This window comes from Cupressus sempervirens, chromosome 9 (assembly GCF_028749045.1).
Source record: "Cupressus sempervirens isolate cs-2001-9-10 chromosome 9, ASM2874904v1, whole genome shotgun sequence".
NCBI lineage: Eukaryota > Viridiplantae > Streptophyta > Pinopsida > Cupressales > Cupressaceae > Cupressus > Cupressus sempervirens.
In genome coordinates this window covers 204,600,468-204,610,522 of record NC_143126.1, presented here as the reverse complement: position 1 = coordinate 204,610,522, position 10,055 = coordinate 204,600,468, and the positions used below count along the sequence as shown (strand labels likewise).

Here is a 10,055-nt window from a genome sequence, read left to right as displayed (position 1 = left end):
GTTGATTTTTTGGTGTTGCTAGTTCGATGTTTGTTGGTTTTTTCTCATGATATTGTTGGTTCAATGCTATTGATTCGATGTTTGTTGGTTTTTGTCTATTAGTTAGTTTTTTGTGGTGGTTGGGTTTTGTTGGGAACTTTGTTTTGGCCTTTCTAACATGTTACTTTATCCTATTTCTTATCTTGTTGATTTAGTACTTTTTGTTCTATTTTACTAACTAAGGTGTCTTTTCTTGTGACCCCATCTCTATAACTAAGGACTTGATGCTAATTTTGTAAGGGTTCAGTGCCTCTCCCATTTTACTAAATTAGAACTTTATAAAATTTATTTGAATTTTGATTTTAAAAAACCATTCTTATAAGTTTATTGTTAAATGAAAGTTATATATTGAAATTAATCATGATTTTTTTTTTATTACATATTCAACTATAATTTTACATTAAAAGATTTATAACTAATTCTGATTTTGAAAATTAATATTAAGACATTATAGTTTTGATTGTGATTAGCATTGAGCCAAATTTTACTCTAACCCTAAAACCAAACTAAAAAATCGTTGCTATAATCTTAATGGCACCATAATAACTAAATAGTAATTTTAACAATAAACCCAATTGTACTCTAATCTTGAGATTGATTCAAATTTAACATTGAACTAGAAAAAAATTGAACTTCAAAACAAACCTTGAATTTAGAGTCAACCTTTCTAATTCTAATTCAAGTGGGACATAGAAAAGCTAAAACAATAATCAAATAATTAAATCTAACTTTACATATTAAATCAAACTTTATATACTTAAATTAAATTATATTTAATTAAATAACAAATAATTAATTGAATTCATTTAATAGTAAACACTATCAAAGACTAATCCTTATATAGCAATGCTAATCTTTATATAGCAATATTGCAATTGGGTTTATCAAACATGAGTAAGATGAAGATTCAATTAGAGTTGGCAAGTATGCTTATAGGTATCTAGAGTTAAGGATTATAACTAGTGTTATTTCTAGATTTAGGTTTTAAAAGGGGGGAGAGATATGTTCTTCTAAGAATATAAAATGGTCCATTTAGAATAACATCACAAGGGGTGGTTTGTATTTGTGATAAGAAGGCATACATAAGTACTTTAGATTAGATTTACTACTATTAGTCCCTCTCTTCAAATAGCAAGCATACTTAGATATTATATAAGAAACTTATAAATCATAGTATTTTCTAAATGTTGAAGGTGGATGGAGTGAATAAAACACATACATACTCAAAGATCAAATCAATATGCAAAATATAAAGACTTATCATACAATTCAACAACACTTCATTAGATCTTAACATAACTAAAATATATTACAACTCCTTAGAATGCTTCAGTTTTCTTTATCTACTCATGAACCACAATGATTAGATATAGATATGATACTTATAACCATACACAATGCCTCTATTTATAAAAGTCTTAGAACAATCTAGAAACCTACAGTAATACAATAAGGATAGAATCATATTTGTAATGTGACTTTGTTTAAAACATTTAAAAAAAATTATATCATTTCCCTACGTAAGACTTATCATTTTCGTGGCTGCATAACCACTGCCTGCCTACAATCAATATCCATTTGAATAATAGTAATGTCAAGTAAAAGTAATTGTGAACTGTGCTAGATGGTACTTGAAACTTCTATTTTTAATGTAGTTGTCGAAAATCTGACAGAAGTGGTCGGTGAAGAAATTACTACATGCCAACACTAAAATAACTACAAAACATGTTTAATTCTGCAGATGGTACAATGGCCAAGTTTGCAAGAGATTCGAACAGATCCAGCGAAGAAAACTTTATTTAGTGCATGTCTTAATGCTGAGACTGTTTGCAAATATGGATGTTCAAACGGAAGATATGAAGACACAACAGAAGGGGCAGTGAGCAATTGGGATCACTTCCAATCTAACCTCGTCTGCCAGCATCATTCAAATAAGTTCAACAAACTATAGCCACTATTATTTCTTGCCACACAATGAACTGACATGATATTATTACCAACTCAAATCAAAAGCTACATTACATTGAAAGAGCATACAGTGATCGGGCTTCTCACAGCATATAAGTTCCCGTAGCTCCATGTTAAGGTCCCTGAAAGCAACGTATCATTATCCAGGGATCCACCCTGAATAGTAACATTATATGAAAGCTTCTGGTTTAGTGATGAAAATGATAATGTGTCTGGTTCCACTGTCACATTGATTCCATATGGTGCACTTACAATGGCCTTGTATTCACTCTCTACTGCTCCTACATTGGTAATGGTTCTAGGAAATTTAGCTTCAAATGCTTTTCCTGGAGCAACAAAAGCCATTATTGAAGGGTAGTTTAGTTCTCGTGCTCCATTTTTTGATGGAGTTACAAGATCACAACTACTAAAATCTCCTGTAACCAAGCGCAAAGTGGTAACATTGTAACCTTCCATGCAAAGCATATCAATGTAATCATCTACATCTGTGTCATAAACAAGCCCTGGATCGACTGCCTTCATTGGATTGATCTGGCCAGCTCCATAACCAAATTCTGCATCTGCATTCCCAGGCAATGTTTCATCCATTACAAATGCTGCATCACAAACAAGTTAAACTGTTATAATATTTTAAGTCTATTGTTTCTGGATTCGATTGTGTAAAAGTTTTTGTATCAATATTTCGGATCGCACTCTATGATCTATTATAAGGATGAACATTAAAGAAAGCAACAGAAATCTACATCAAGAATCACTCTCTTTCATGTTCATTCTGATGATGGAAGAGAGAGCTTGATTGGAAACTTTGGTGCAAAAACTTTTACACAATCGAATAGAGAAACAAGCAGCTCAAATATCTGATAGATTGTAGAAATCTTCTTGTTATTATAATTTTATTTTGCCAAAACTTATTATAACTAAAGTTTTAGATAAATTCTTTATTTAGTAGAAATAGATTCAAATAATCAAATACCCGTGGTCATGAGAGCTGATTTTATAGCGGCAGGAGACCAATCTTTATGATGAGACTTAACAAACCCTGCAGCTCCTGCAGCATGAAGACATGACATGGATGTTCCGGATAATGTTCTAAAGTTGGAAAACCTTTTATCTTCTAGATAGCCAGTAATAGATGAGCTTTTAACCCAAGATGCCAAGATGTTCACACCCGGTGCAGTGATGTCTGGCTGATAACATATAGGGATAATTATGTTATATTATTATTTTTATTTATCATGTAACAATTGTGGTTTACAATGGAGGAGCTTAACATGTTTTTGGGATGTGCCTATCTTTTCTACAAATTGTATCATTGACTAAATTTCGAAAAAACGAAAACATAATGAATTGTTAAAAAAAATCAGCATTTGATCTTCATGATCTGTATATTTTGTGATTGAAAACAAGAAAATTTTTGAGAAAATTTAACTGTGTTTTCGTGAATCTGAAAAAGATTTATGTTTGACTTTTTTTTTGGTCTTTGGTGCATTTTGTCTAGAAATTAGCCAACGCCATGCTTTTGTGGTACAGAAAATCGATTTCTTTACAAACTACTTTTGTCTATCTCTTTAAATTATGTCCTGAAGAAAAAAAATGGATACCTTGAGAATGTCCGGTGTGATTGGATTGAAGCCACGTGATGAGAAAGAAGCCACTATTGGTGCAGGTGCTTTGGGAGTTGTAGTTTTTTAATGTGTGCAACTGGAGAGCTGATTTACAAATATATTTCATAAGTAATAGTCTTTCATGGCTCCCACAATATTTCAAAAATTACAAATTTGATGTAACTTACCTGGTTGAATTAATGTAAGACAACACAGTTATCCCATGTTTAGTAGATATTAAGGCGGCAGGGTTGAACCATGTGATTGCCGTGTCACTATCTCCATCATAAATTATAATAACACCCGCACCGCCAGCTAGAAAAACTGAATAATCTGGTAAAATGCTATTACTGAAATCTAAATAGCAGACTACTATCTTTCCTTCCACTTTTGTTTGATCCAGAGAATCCATTTGACAAGTTCTGAAGATTTAAACTTTGAGAATTTTGATGGAAGCAATAATAAAATAAATGATATTTGTAAGAATGACTTAAATATCACACACTAATACTGTAAATATATTTTATCTTCTTTTCTATTATATTTCAGAACTATTCATCTTTAGCTTCTTACCTAGAGTTATCCGAAGTGAAACCTCCAGAAAAATTTGGAGCATCCCCTCCATATACCAAAGGATACCATGGTTTGTCCATTGTGTATGTATTTACTGAAATCCCCTGTACACAATTACTCGCAATCAAGACTGGCAGTCATTTTTCCTTTTGTCAACCAAAGCTGAGTTCAACTATGGAGGGTTGATTTTAAATTATAAGAAGACTAACATGGCTGTTGTCTGTTAAAAAAAAGGCTTAAATATCACACATTGATCATTGATTTTAAATATTTAAAATTAACTATATTGATCTAAAATTGACTCTTTAGTATATGATGTTTAAAAACTGTCCTTGAAAAGAGTTACCACCTTTGGACAAATATTGTTTTTAGGAGAAGTCAATACTTTACCTGTAAAGAAATGTTGTTTCCTAAAAGAATTTTAGTTTCCATCTTGCGATCAATGGTACTTGCTTCAACAGTTAAAGACCAAGGAGAATAATTTGAAACAGTTTTCCTAGAGGGTCCATCATTTCCACCAGAATTCCCTTCTTCATTGCATGAAATGCTCCAATGGCAATGCCATCTTCAAAGTAATTGAGAGGAGAAGAACTTCCAAGTGATACAAAAATAATGTCCACACCATCATAGATAGCATCATCAAAGGCTGCAAGAATATCTGCATCATCACAACCACCATCGGGCCAACAAGTTTTGTACATAGCAACCCTTGCACCAGGGGCTCCTCCCCTACTTTCTCCTTGAGCAATACCAAATACACTTGCAATCTTAACAAAGTTTCCAGTAGCTGTAGAAGACGTGTGTGTTCCATGGCCATACCAATCTCTTGGAGAGAAATAAGTTCCTTGAGGTGGAAGACTGGAAAAAATACGATAACATTTTGCTCCCACAAGTTTTCTGCATGTTCAATCAACATTATCCAATTTAATTTTCTTAAAGATCAAAATCTAGTGATGCAATGTATCAATAATAAAATCAATAGGAAACAGTGTAACTTGTTGCAGGCAGAGGCGGGAAAATCTGATGATGTCTGACATCCACCCCTCCACTTAGAAGGAATTGGACCAAATCCTGTGTCCGTAAAACCATCTGACTCTGGCCATATTCCTACAAAAGATCAACACAGATGTGAGGACTTATGACTAAATCATTATAACATTAAACTCTTTCAAATAGTTAATAAATAGCTTTGTGACGAGTTTCTCAAAATTTTATTTTTTACATTAAGCCCTTAATGACATGGTGATAGATATATAAAAGAGAAATTACATAGGGGAAGAGATCTAGTAGTCATAGAATGTCTAATGATTCCTTCTAATTATCACTTTTAAAAAGTAAAAGAAAATAATAAGCATGTATTAATAGTTGATAACACGTGTATGTACTAATAGTCAATCACATATGTACTGGTAGTTGACCATTTAAAAAAATTGGTTGATGATTGGTCAATTTGTACAAAAACTACTATTTTTTTGGTGAGTGGGGAGTGAACATGATTGGTTTTGGGCAAACATTCTGAAATGGAACTTTTCAACCACTTCACACTCTATTACTTCTGCAGAGATCTCTATAAATGTGGAAATGCTTAAACCTTAGGTTTAAGCTTTTCAATAACCTACACCAAAAAAATTGACAAATTTCAATGTACAAAATTAGCCTGAATGGCTACTAGATATCTTCCCCTAGTATTGATAACTTATCACAGTATTTTTTAGAGTGTACTAAACTTATAGAATAAATGATATTTGTTTTATTTACTTCCAGTGTTGAAGAGCTTATTGCAAAATCCATCATTGAACTTCTCAACCAAAAACAACTATGAAGATAATAACAGAAAAGCACTAACAGCTAAACCTATATTCTTCTGACAGAGTTACCCGTGTCCAAAATGCCAATAATGATGTCACTCTGGTAATCCAAATTTTTTCTCTGAGTAGATGCAGGAAAGCCAATGAAATCCCATGATCTTGTTGTTAAGGTTTCCAATTTCTTGCTCTCAAACACTGAGACCACGCCATCCATTTCTACAGTAGTATATAAAAATATATTAACATTAGAAACATGAATTTCCACAATAGCTTTTTAATTTAACTGTGTCACATTGCTTGCTTACTTTTTAAATCACTCTATGATCTATCATCAAGAAAGTGATGATAGTGATTCTTTAAATGTTGATAAAAAATGATAACTTGAATCTAATCCATATACATTTATACACAACTATAAATATAGATATAAATATAAACTATCTTACTTGAGAGCTGCTGAACATGGGATGGAGAAAGTGTAGCTGCAAATCCACCAAAACTCTTGCCATAACTATACTTCAAAGATTCCTTAGTTGCCTTGGTACTTCATCACCAAATATTACATTTATATTAGCTAATAAAGACTACTTTTCATTTATGAAAATTGCATAACATGAAAGTAGATTATAGTTAACATGCACTAACCTTCCATATAAAGATTCAAGCATTTCAAGGTGCATGGTATGGGCAGGTGCTTTCTCAGATTTTCCATCACCTCTTGACAGAGTAGCATCCATGTAGACTACATAATCCTAATTTGACACAACCAACCTTGCTGTTAGTAAACATGATTGAGATGCTCAAGAGTCAGTAAAACTTAATATTTAAGTTTATCATGACTACCTTTGTTTCTTGCCCTTGAGATCCAGCAGTACAAAGCATTTGAACATGTAACAATATTATCAAAAACGAAAACATGGAGAGAAGAAAATAGTTTGCTCCCCGGATTGCCATTGCAAATGTAATTTTACTATCACTCTAAAGTGATTCTATAGAACTGCAATAAAACGGGCCCTTTTTATAGAGGCCATTGTTGGCATTTTTTTTCAATCTTCTGACAATGATTTGCAACAGAATTCTTGAAAGACACAGCATACTTGCTCGTTGTTATGGTTCTACATTATGAATTTATAGTGAAAAATAAGATCAAAGATGATTTTAAATATTGTACCACCATTCTGTTTTCAATTGAGGTCAACACGTTATGTCTTTATTATATTATATGCTAGGAATATTATGACTCAAACACTAATTAAGGTCTTAAAGTGATTGGATTCGGCAAGGCTATACTTATTGTTCTCGTTTCATATAATTTTAACGATGGGTATTTTTAACATACTGTAGTTATTAAACATACAGTAGCTATAGCTAGTTAAAGTGATTGACAACCATTTTGAAAGAGAAACGAAGATTTCAGACATTAAGAACTAGGACAACAATAATTACAAGTTCCAGTCTATCTCCCTCTTTGTTTGATAGTGGCTATGGGGCAACTTATATGTATCTATAGTCAGTGTTAAATAGTCAAAATCTTTTATATTTTCCTTGAATAGTGGTGTATATATGTTATAGTACCTTCTTTGTTTTGGAGGTTTGTTTATGATAACTATCATTATAATTATGAATTGATGGGTTTGAAGAGGTGCAAGAATATAGAATAATGTTATGTATTCTGGTATAATAAAAATTTATTTTATTTCACTTATTCTATATTATTTGAAAATGATTACATGATATTATTTTAAAGGCAAATCACAATGCTATGGAATTCTATTAGACAAATATTTACAATATCCTTGTACACAATAATTTAACCTAATATTCTAGAAACATCTAAATGATGGACCATAAAAATAAATTAGTTCTAGAGAGAAGAAATTAATGTTTCTAACACTCCAATTTTTACTAAAAAATATTTACAAACTACATTAACATTTACAATTCTCAAAGTTTCTCTCAAAAGCTCGAATTGTCCTTGTGCTAATGCATGTGTGAATATATCTTCAAGTTGCTCCTTTGATTCGGAATGATGTAGATTTATTTGTCTATTGTTGACCAACTTTCCAATGAAGTGATACCTAGTGCCAGTGTGCTTTCTTCCCTTGTGAAATACATGGTTCTTTGAAAGTTCAATATTTTTTTAAAAATCAGAATAGAGTGTAGTAGGTCCCTCTTGAGCTCGCATTAACTCCTTCAAACTTCTATGTACCCATGTTGCTCAAGACATGTTGTGTTGTGCCTACTACATATTGTGCTTCAACTAATGAGATTGTCACTACAAGTTGTTGCTTTGATGCCCATTCCACAAAACCTATCCCAAGATGAAATGCATATTCATGTACTCTTATATGATCCTCAATATTCTGTACAAAATCACCATCTGTATATCCAACTAAATGAAAATAATCTATAGTAGAATACCATATGCTATAATTTATTGTTTCTACAATGTACCTCAACATTATCTTTCCTTCTCACTAATGTAAGTTCTTAAGTGAATCCATAAATCTAGAAATCAAACTGACTCCATACATAATATCTATCCTAGTTGTTGTGAGATACATCAAACTACCAACCTATTTTTTGAGTATAACTTAATCAAATTCTTTCTCATTATTTTCTCTCCTTAGTTTTGTGCCTACTACCACAAGTGTAGAAATTGGAAGTTACTATTTTAATCTAAACCTTTTTAAAAATATCTTTTTTCATATTTACTTTGAGAAATAAAAATGCCCTTATCATTTTGAGTAACTTCAATGCCAAGAAAATATTTTGTCAATCTCAAACCTATCATATCAAATTCTTTCTTCATGGCAGATTTAAACCTGTCAAGAGAAAGATTGTTTGTAAAGATCAAATCATCAACATACAAGAAACCCATCAAAATATGACATTGTTCATTGATCTTGGTATATAGTTTAGGTTCTCTAACTTGGTTATATTGAATTTATTCTTTATCATATATGAAAATATCCTACTGTACCAGGGTCTTGGTGCTTTCTTCAATCCATAGAGTGGCTTCCTCAACTTGTAATCTTTGTCTTCATATCCTTTTATTTCATAACCTAGTGGTTTCTTCACATAGACTTCTTCTTCCAAATATCCATTCAAGAAGGCTGATTTAACATTCATTTGATAAACCATCTATTTGATTTGAGTTGCAATAGCTAGAACAATTCTTCATCTAACAATATCAAGTCTCGCTATAGGTGCAAATGTTTCATTATAGTCAACCCCATATTCTCGTGCAAATACCTTAGCAACCAATCTTGCCTTATATTTGTCTACATGCCCATTTTCTTTAAACTTATTCTTATAAAATTGTTTCACACACATGCAATCTTTGTTCAATCTTTGTTCTTAGACAAATTAGTTGATTCCCATATATTATTCTTCTCAATACATTCTACTTCATCATTCATTACAATAATCATGCATTCTTCCTTAATCACATCTTCAAGAAATGTAGGATCTTGAGAAAATAAGGCAAAATTTGATTGTAAATATATCTTACTTCCTTGGTCATGTATCTCTTTGAAGATTCTAGTTTTCTCATTTGTAATCCTTGATCTCAATTGTGCAAGTACAATCTTCATAGGAAATAAGATAAAGAAATTGGATTTTGAAGGTTTTAAAGAAATTTTAAACTTGGATAAATTTTAGGAATCATCATATTATTATGAAAATGATCCCTACTGGACTATTGATTGCAATCTTAAGCCCTTCACTAGTGTAAAATCATTTAAGGATCATTATTCATTATATTTATTATATTATATTATTAGTTTGCTAATTGATATATATATATATATATATATATATATATATATATATATATATGTATGTATGTATATATATATGTATATATATGTATATATATATATATATATATATATATGTATATATATATATATATATGTATATATGTATATATATATGTATATATATGTATATATATATATATATATATATATATATATATATGTATATATATATATATATATATTTTAACCATTTTGTATTGTATTTTCTGGGTAGATTGTGTTATAGTTTTTGCATCAAC

At 30.9% G+C, this 10,055-nt stretch overlaps 1 pseudogene; it reads right to left on the bottom strand.

Annotated features, from left to right (window-relative positions):
* Positions 1–2,052: 2,052 nt before the first annotated feature.
* Positions 2,053–6,946, bottom strand: LOC149538204 (cucumisin-like; annotated as a pseudogene).
* Positions 6,947–10,055: the final 3,109 nt, after the last annotated feature.